The sequence below is a fragment of the Glycine soja genome, chromosome 5 (assembly GCF_004193775.1).
Source record: "Glycine soja cultivar W05 chromosome 5, ASM419377v2, whole genome shotgun sequence".
Taxonomy (NCBI): domain Eukaryota; kingdom Viridiplantae; phylum Streptophyta; class Magnoliopsida; order Fabales; family Fabaceae; genus Glycine; species Glycine soja.
Window position 1 is genome coordinate 27,139,737 of NC_041006.1, and position 9,297 is coordinate 27,149,033.

Here is a 9,297-nt window from a genome sequence, read left to right on the forward strand (position 1 = left end):
TTGAGGGTAGCTGTAGTTCAAACCTGCACCTTTATTTACATGACAAGGCAACTAGTTGTGCATGCTGAATGTAGTGTATGACTAGAGGCAATCCATCTAACTTACAACCCTTTGACCCTGAGATAGATAGGACATTTCATAGATTAGTTAGGCATCATTTTATACCTTTTGATCATCCTGAGCATTCCATTACTGGTGAATCTGTGCATTCTGTTATTGGTGATTTTGAACATCCTGATTTGGAGCATTATAATTTTGAGCATTCTGATTTTGCACATTCTGAGAACATGGCACAACCTCCACCCCGTGAGAGGACTCTAAGGGAAATGGCTGCACCTGATTTCACCTACGAAAGCTTGTGCATCCAATACCCTGATAAGGATGTCCCATATGTTCTTAAAACTGGACTGATTCATTTGCTTCCAAAGTTTCATGGCCTTGCAGGTGAAGACCCGCACAAACATTTGAAGGAATTTCATATTGTCTGCTCCACCATGAAACCCCCAGATGTCCAGGAGGATCACATATTTCTGAAGGCTTTTCCTCATTCTCTGGAGGGAGTGGCAAAGGACTGGCTGTATTACCTTGCTCCAAGGTCCATCACGAGCTGGGATGACCTTAAGAGAGTATTCTTAGAAAAAATTTTCCTTGCTTCCAGGACCACAGCCATCAGGAAAGATATCTCAGGTATTAGACAACTCAGTGGAGAGAGCCTGTATGAGTACTGGGAGCGATTTAAAAAACTATGTGCCAGTTGCCCCCACCATCAGATTTCAGAACAACTTCTTCTCCAATATTTTTATGAAGGACTCAGTAATATGGAGAGAAGTATGATAGATGCTGCCAGTGGTGGAGCCCTTCGATACATGACTCCTGCTGAAGCCAGAAATTTAATTGAGAAGATGGCTTCCAACTCTCAGCAGTTTAGCGCCAGAAATGATGCCATAGTCATTAGAGGAGTGCATGAGGTAGCTACAAACTCATCTGCATCATCTGAAACTAAGAAGCTTGAAGGCAAACTGGATGCATTGGTTAACTTGGTAACCCAGCTGGCCTTGAATCAGAAATCTGTACCTGTCGCAAGGGTTTGTGGTTTGTGCTCCTCTGCTGACCACCATACAGACCTTTGCCCTTCCATGCAGCAACCTGGAGCAATCGAGCAGCCTGAAGCTTATGCTGCAAATATTTACAATAGACCTCCTCAACCTCAGCAACAAAATCAACCACAACAGAACAATTATGACCTCTCCAGCAACAGATACAACCCTGGATGGAGGAATCACCCTAACCTCAGATGGTCCAGCCCTCAGCAACAACAATAGCAGCCTGCTCTGTCCTTCCAAAATGCTGCTGGCCCAAGCAGACCATACATTCCTCCACCAATCCAACAACAACAACAACCTCAGAAATAGCCAACAGTTGAGGCCCCTCCACAACCTTCCCTCGAAGAACTTGTGAGGAAAATGACTATGTAGAACATGCAGTTTCAGCAAGAGACCAGAGCCTCCATTCAGAGCTTAACCAATCAGATGGGACAATTGGCTACCCAATTGAATCAACAACAGTCCCAAAATTCTGACAAGTTGCCTTCTCAAGCTGTCCAAAATCCCAAAAATGCCAGTGCCATTTCATTGAGGTCAGGAAAGCAGTGTCAAGGACCTCAACCCGTAGCACCTTCCTCATCTGCAAATGAACCTGCCAAACTTCACTCTACTCCAGAAAAAGGTGATGAGAAAAATTTACCTAACAATTTCTGTGCAGGTGAATCTTCTTCCACAGGTAATTCTGATTTGCAGAAGCAGCACATTCCCCCTCTTCCATTCCCTCCAAGTGCAGTTTCCAACAAAAAAATGGAAGAGGCAGAGAAAGAGATCTTGGACACGTTTAGAAAAGTAGAGGTAAACATACCTCTGTTGGATGCAATAAAGCAAATTCCAAGATATGCCAAATTCTTGAAGGAGCTGTGCACAAATAAGCGGAAGCTTAAAGGAAGTGAATGGATTAGCATGGGCAGAAATGTCTCCGCATTGATTGGTAAATCTGTTCCTCAAATTCCTGAAAAATGCAAAGATCCAGGTACATTCAGCATACCTTGTATTATAGGGAATAGTAAGTTTGACAATGCCATGCTAGATTTAGGAGCTTCTGTTAGTGTTATGCCTCTGTCTATTTTTAATTCTCTATCTCTAGGTCCCTTGCAGTCAACTGATGTGGTAATTCATTTAGCTAATAGAAGTGTTGCCTACCCTGTTGGTTTCATAGAAGATGTCTTAGTTAGAGTTGGTGAACTGATTTTCCCTGTTGATTTTTATATTTTGAATATGGAAGATGGATTCTCTCAAGGATCAGTTCCCATCATTCTAGGCAGACCCTTTATCAAAACTGCTAGAACTAAGATAGATGTTTATGCAGGCACACTATCCATGGAGTTTGGTGATATAACTGTTCATTTTAATATTCTGGATGCTATGAAATACCCATCTGAAGATCTTTCTGTATTTCGTGCTGAAATAATTGACCATGTTGTTGATGAATACATGACTGATCTTTATTCTAATCTGCATGCCTCTCACTCTTCATGCATTGAGTCTGAAATTGTACTTGATCATATGTCTGAATTTGATGCTGAGAGTGAATCTGAGAGTGAATTTGAGAGTGATATTGATTGCATGTCTGGTGGTGGTGTTTTACCTCTTGAGATTGATTTTATAGAGTCAGATAGGACTAACCATGTTTCAGGAAGTACACATACCTCTGACTTTCTTTATGAGGTAAAGGCTGAGAAACCATCTCCTTCTACCACTGTCCAGCCGACCACACCAGAATTGAAGCCTCTGCCATCAAATTTAAAATACGCTTACTTGGATGATAGCAAGAGTTTTCCAATGATTATATCTGCCTCCCTTGCTGATTAGCAAGAGGAGAAGTTGTTGTCAGTTCTCAAGAAGCATAAGAAGGCTATAGGCTGGACCCTGGCGGACATTCCTGGTATTAGCCCATCCACATGTATGCATCGAATAAATTTAGAGGATGGAGCTAAACCAGTAAGACAACCACAAAGAAGACTCAACCCGGTGATTCTTGATGTAGTGAAGAAGGAGATAACCAAGCTTTTGCAAGCTGTAATCATTTATCCTATCTCCGACAGCCAATGGGTGAGTCCCGTCCAGGTAGTCCCAAAGAAGACCGGCCTCACAGTGATCAGAAATGAGAAGGAGGAGCTGATTCCTACTCGGGTGCAGAACAGTTGGAGAGTCTGCATTGACTATAGGAGGCTGAACCAGGTTACCAAAAAGGACCATTTTCCCCTGCCATTCATTGACCAGATGCTTGAACGCCTGGCAGGTAAATCCCACTACTGTTTCCTTGATGGTTTTTCTGGTTATATGCAAATTACTATTGCTCCTGAGGATCAGGAAAAGACCACATTCACCTGTCCCTTCGGCACTTTTGCCTACAGGAGGATGCCTTTCGGCCTGTGCAATGCCCCTGGTACCTTCCAGCGGTGCATGATTAGTATTTTCAGTGATTTTTTAGAAAATTGCATAGAGGTGTTTATGGATGATTTCACTGTATATGGATCCTCTTTTGATGGTTGTTTGAATAGTTTGGAAAAAGTTTTGAATAGATGCATTGAAACTAACCTTGTTCTAAATTTTGAAAAATGTCATTTTATGGTTGAGCAAGGTATAGTTTTAGGCCACATTATTTCCAATAAGGGTATTGAAGTAGATCCTGCAAAAATTTCTGTTATTTCACAATTGCCTTACCCCTCTTGTGTGCGAGATGTGCGATCTTTTCTTGGTCATGCAGGATTCTACAGGCGCTTTATAAGGGATTTTAGCAAAGTAGCCCTTCCATTGTCCAACTTGTTGCAAAAGGAGGTGGAGTTTGACTTTAATGACAGATGCAAAGAGGCTTTTGATTGCCTCAAAAGAGCGATGACTACCACCCCCATCATCCAGGCACCCGACTGGACAACCCCTTTTGAGCTTATGTGTGATGCATCAAATTATGCATTGGGGGCTGTCCTTGCTCAGAAAATTGATAAATTGCCCAAGGTGATATACTATGCTTCTAGGACTTTAGATGCTGCCCAAGCGAATTATACTACTACTGAGAAGGAGCTTCTAGCCATAGTTTTTGCTCTTGAAAAATTTCGATCTTATTTGCTTGGTACCCGCATTATTGTTTATACTGACCATGCAGCTTTAAAGTACTTGTTGAAGAAGGCTGATTCTAAGCCTAGGTTGATTCGATGGATGCTCTGGCTCCAAGAGTTTGACTTGGAGATCCGTGATAGGAGCAGAGCACAAAATCTAGTTGCTGATCATTTGAGTCGTATCGAACGTGTATCTGATGCAGATTCACCTATTCGGGATGATTTCCCGGATGATCATTTGTATATACTGTATAGTATTTCTGACTCTCTTTCTACTCCCTGGTTTGCTAATATTGTCAATTATTTAGTTGCTTCTGTTTTTCCTCCCTTAGCATCTAAGGCCCAAAAAGATAAAATTAAAAGTGATGCTAAGCATTTTATTTGGGATGACCCCTACTTGTGGAAATTGTGCAGTGATCAGGTCATTAGACGGTGCATTCTAGATCATGAGACTGACTCAGTCTTGCAGTTCTGTCATTCTTCTGCACCGGGAGGTCATCTGGGTGTTCAAAGGACAGCTCGCAAAGTGCTTGATTGTGGTTTTTATTGGCCCACCATCTTTAAAGATGCGTGGAAGATCTGCAGCACTTGTGAGCAGTGTCAGAGAGCAGGAAATACACTTACATGGCGACAACAAATGACTCAGCAACCTATGCTATTCTGTGAGGTGTTTGATGTCTGGCGTATAGATTTCATGGGTCCTTTTCCTATCTCTTTTGGTTATGTTTACATTCTCCTTGCAGTTGACTATGTTTCAAAATGGGTGGAAGCCAAGCCCACTAGAACTAATGATGCTAAAGTTGTCGCAGACTTTGTCAGGTCTAATCTGTTTTGCAGGTTTGGAGTACCTAAAGCAATTGTTAGTGATCAAGGAACCCATTTTTGCAACAGGACAATGCATGCCCTGCTTAAAAAGTACGGGGTGGTACACAGGGTATCCACACCATACCACCCCCAGACCAATGGACAGGCAGAAATTTCTAACCGAGAAATCAAGCGAATTTTAGAGAAGATTGTGCAGCCAAGCAGGAAAGATTGGAGTACCAGGCTTGATGATGCTCTTTGGGCACATCGGACTGCCTATAAAGCACCCATAGGAATGTCTCCTTATCGGGTTGTCTTTGGAAAGGCATGTCATCTTCCAGTGGAAATTGAGCACAAAGCTTACTGGGCAGTGAAGACTTGCAACTTCTCTATGGATCAAGCTGGTGAGGAAAGAAAGTTGCAACTGAGTGAGTTAGATGAAATCCGCCTAGAAGCCTACGAGAATGCCAAGTTCTACAAAAAAAAGACCAAGAAGTTCCATGATAGCATGATAGTTAAAAAAGACTTCGTGGTTGGGCAAAAAATGTTATTGTATAATTCTAGGCTTGGACTCATGAGTGGTAAGTTGAGGTCTAAGTGGATTGGTCCTTTTGTTGTTACTAATGTTTTTCCTTATGGTACAGTTGAGATCAAAAGCGACTCCACAAACAAAAGCTTCAAGGTCAACGGACATCGACTTAAGCCATTCCTCACGAACCCTTCTTTAGTGGACGTAGTGGTGGAAGAGACTTCCTTACTCCACCCTACTCTTCCTCCACCATGACTTAGTGAGTTTTTCTTTTCCTATCTCCTTCTTTGCTTTTATTACACTTGTCCGATTCTCTTTGATGATTTAATTGTTTTTAATATTTTAATTGTGGTACATTGAGGACCATGTGTTGTTTAAGTATGGGGGGGGGGGGGAGTGTTCTTTGGTTTTGCTAGTTTTGTTGGTTTTGTTAATTTGTTAGTTGTGTTAATTTGTTAATGTTGTTAGTTTCGTCGGATTTTTAGTTTAATATTTTGGGTCAATTTTGTGTGCACGTACGACTTTGCATGTTTTTCTTTGAATTATAGGATATGTTCAAGAAATGGGTAATTGTTTTGAAAATAAAAGTTCTTGACATTTTGTGACTTGAAATCCTTGATTCTTCTCTACATGTCATGATAGTTTTGAAAGCTCAATTTGAAAGTGATGAGTTTACCTTTGTAAGAATTTGAGCCATCCATCATCATAATCATTTGGTGTGTTTTGCCCCATTGATTGCTTGCACAATAGCCTTGGCTTGATTCTTGTTGATGCGTCCTAATTCACATGCATATTTGGAAATGATTGAGGCAATTTTGTTCTTATAAGCTTCTAGCCAAATGGACTTACCTTGAATTAATTCCTTTGATAGCCCTTTTGAGCCTTGTTTCCCTTTCCTTGTTTTGAAGCTCACTACAAGCCTTAAGTGAAAAACCATGATATCACCATATCCTTAAGGAATTTTGGAGCTTTGGAATTGTTTTGGGAATAAGTGTGGGAGGTTTTTGTTTCATTGGACAACTTGTTTTGTTGGCTATGCTTCATGATGTATTTTGGGCCATACTTGATGTACATTGTATATTGGTTAAATGGTGGACATGCTGAATGAAATGTTGTTTCTCAAAGGCTATAGAGGTAAAAAAAAAAAAAAAATTCGAAAAAGGAAAAATAAAAGCAATAAAGTTGAGTGAATAAGATCTTAAATGGCACAAGAATGATGAAACTCTTGGTTCTACTCTTCATGTTTAAATTTTATCTTTACTTCTTTTTATTTTCTTATTTTTTTTCTTAATATGCACTTATTCCCCATTGCTCCTCTATTCCTTTGGGACTTAGCCACTTATTCCATATTTCTCCATACCTTGTCCTTGGCCCCATTACAACCTTAAAAGACCTTTTGATCCTCATGTGCTTGTGTTTGTGGGTTGATTGTCAATTTTAGAATCTTGCCAAGTCTATGTGGTGTTTGCTTTCATGGGTGCTTTGAGGGTAAATAGTAGCCTAGACACTTGAGAGATAAAGTGTATATCTTGTGAGGCTTTATCACTTTTCATTCTTGAGCTGATTAACTATTTTGCCATGATTGGGTTGCTTGGATGATTTTCATGAATGTCTTGACTTTTTGGATCTCCTTATGTTAGATGTTACCCATTCCTTTCATTCCTTGATGTTCATTGAGAAATATATGAATGCTTTTGTTTGTCTCTCTTTGATATCCTTGGATTTTGTTCTTTGTTTCATTTTGCCCAGGAGTGCAAAAGGCTAAGTATGGGGGGTTTTGATGTGCCATCATTTTCTTCTATTTTCTAAACCCTTTTTGCACCATTTTAATTATTGATTGGCCTTAATTGTCAATTAATTAGGCAGTTTTATTATTTGGGCTCATTTAGCTAATTTGATGTTTTTAATCTAATTTCAGTTAATGAAACATTGGGCTTAATCCGGATTTTGGTTGTGGACTTGAAGAGGGCAAATAAAACAGTGCTTACCTTAGTTAATTTCTAATTAGGAAATTTCGCAATTTTATTTTATGTTGTTCAGTGTTTATTTCGTTTTGGGTCAGAGTATTGTAATAGGGTCCAGTGACTTTGAGTGACTCTTTTTAAATAGCTTCCTTGGGATTTGTGCAGGGCATTCTGTTATGCTATTTTCATTATTCAGAGCTTTGGTTTTAGGTTTTCACGTTTTTCTGTTCCCTTGTCACGGTTTTCGTTCTTAATACAAATTTCCATTTTCTGCTTCTAATTACGAGTTCATTCTTGCTTCTTCTTCTACTTTCATTTACGTTTCTGTCTCATTTACGTTTCTGTTCATTTACGTTTCTGCTTCATGTTTCATTTGCGTTTTCTGTTTGAATCCATGGAAGGCTAGATTTTCTGGTGTTGTGATGAGAATCATGAAACTGGCCAAATACAGGCTAAAGGCCCAAGTGGAGAAGAACGAAGGCCCAAGTGGAGAAGGACAAAGCCCCCGAGTGGAGAAGGATGAAGGCCCAAGTGGAGAAGGATGAAGGCCCAGAGGCAGAGACACTATCAAGACTATTAATTGTTGCTGAAGGCCCAAGTTAAATATATTTTTTAGTTATAATTTTTATTTATTGTAATTTTGGCCCAAACTATTTAGAAGGCCCATGTCTATTTTTATCTTTTAGTTCAGATACACTATAAGTATTGGTTTTTGTTTTGAATAAAAAAAAAACTTTTGGCATTTTGATAAAATTTGGTGAGAGTTTCTCTCTGGGTTCCTTGTTGAACCAATTATCAGACTTATCAAGGTAATCCTTGTGGCGTCTACCCAGACTTATCTTCCTTCACCGGAAGTGGCGTCTACCCAGACTTATCTTCCTTCACCGGAAGTGGCGTCTACCCGGACTTATCTTCCTTAACCGGAAGTGGCGTCATCCAAACTCTATAACCTGTATCAAGCAATCCACTCCTACTCAGGTTCACATCATCTGGTATCAGAGCTTTGGCTTTTGATACAGGTTCTATCCTATCCTATCCTATTTTTTTTTCTTTGTAATTTGTCTAGGTTCGTGTTTTTGTCCTTGTTCTGTTATTTGCGTTCTTGTTTACATCTTGTTTCGTTTTTGTTTGCGTCTTGTATTCTGTTATTTGCGTTCTTGTTCTTGTCACGTCCTCGTTCTTGTTTCTTGTGTCTTTCACACTGTGTCAAAAAAAAATTGCAAAAAAAAATTTGAAAAAAAAAAGTGGGTGTTTGATCTTTGAACACGAAATTGAGGCATTTAGAGGTGTTTTTTTTGAAAGAAAATCGTGGAACAAATCCCCTTATCTAGATTCTCCTCTGAATTCTGAGCGTTTTGATATATAGTGGGCCTCAAACAGACAACCGTAGCAAAAGTTATGAGCATTTGAAGTTTAGTTGTCATATCTGTTATCTTATCTGTTATCCTATCTGTTATCTTATTTGTTATCATATCTGTTATCCAAATTAAATCTAATTTGTTATCCCAAATCTGATCTATTATCCAAATCAAATCAAATCAAAAAAATTTATCCAAATCAGATTTGTTATCCAAATCTAATCTGTTATCCAAATCAAATCCAATCTGCTATCCAAATCAAGTCCAAGTTGTTATCCCAAATCAAATCTGTTACTCTGATAATTCTATTGTCTTTCCTTTTATTTTATATTACCTTGTGTGTCTAATTCGGTCTATCCAGGAACTTAAGAGGGAGTGAGTGGTAAAAGGCAAGAGTGAAAACATCACACAAAAGCCTATATTGAGAGCATCAAACACGAGTGAACTACCATTAAAGAGAGAAACACGTGAGTAGAGTGT

The 9,297-nt window shown here is 39.4% G+C and overlaps 1 non-coding gene across 1 annotated transcript; it reads right to left on the reverse strand.

The window, feature by feature from the left end:
* Positions 1-665: 665 nt before the first annotated feature.
* Positions 666-772, reverse strand: LOC114413931. Its single transcript, XR_003667070.1, has one exon. It is a non-coding gene; the product is annotated as a small nucleolar RNA R71 (small nucleolar RNA).
* Between the last annotated feature and the right edge of the window lie 8,525 nt (positions 773-9,297).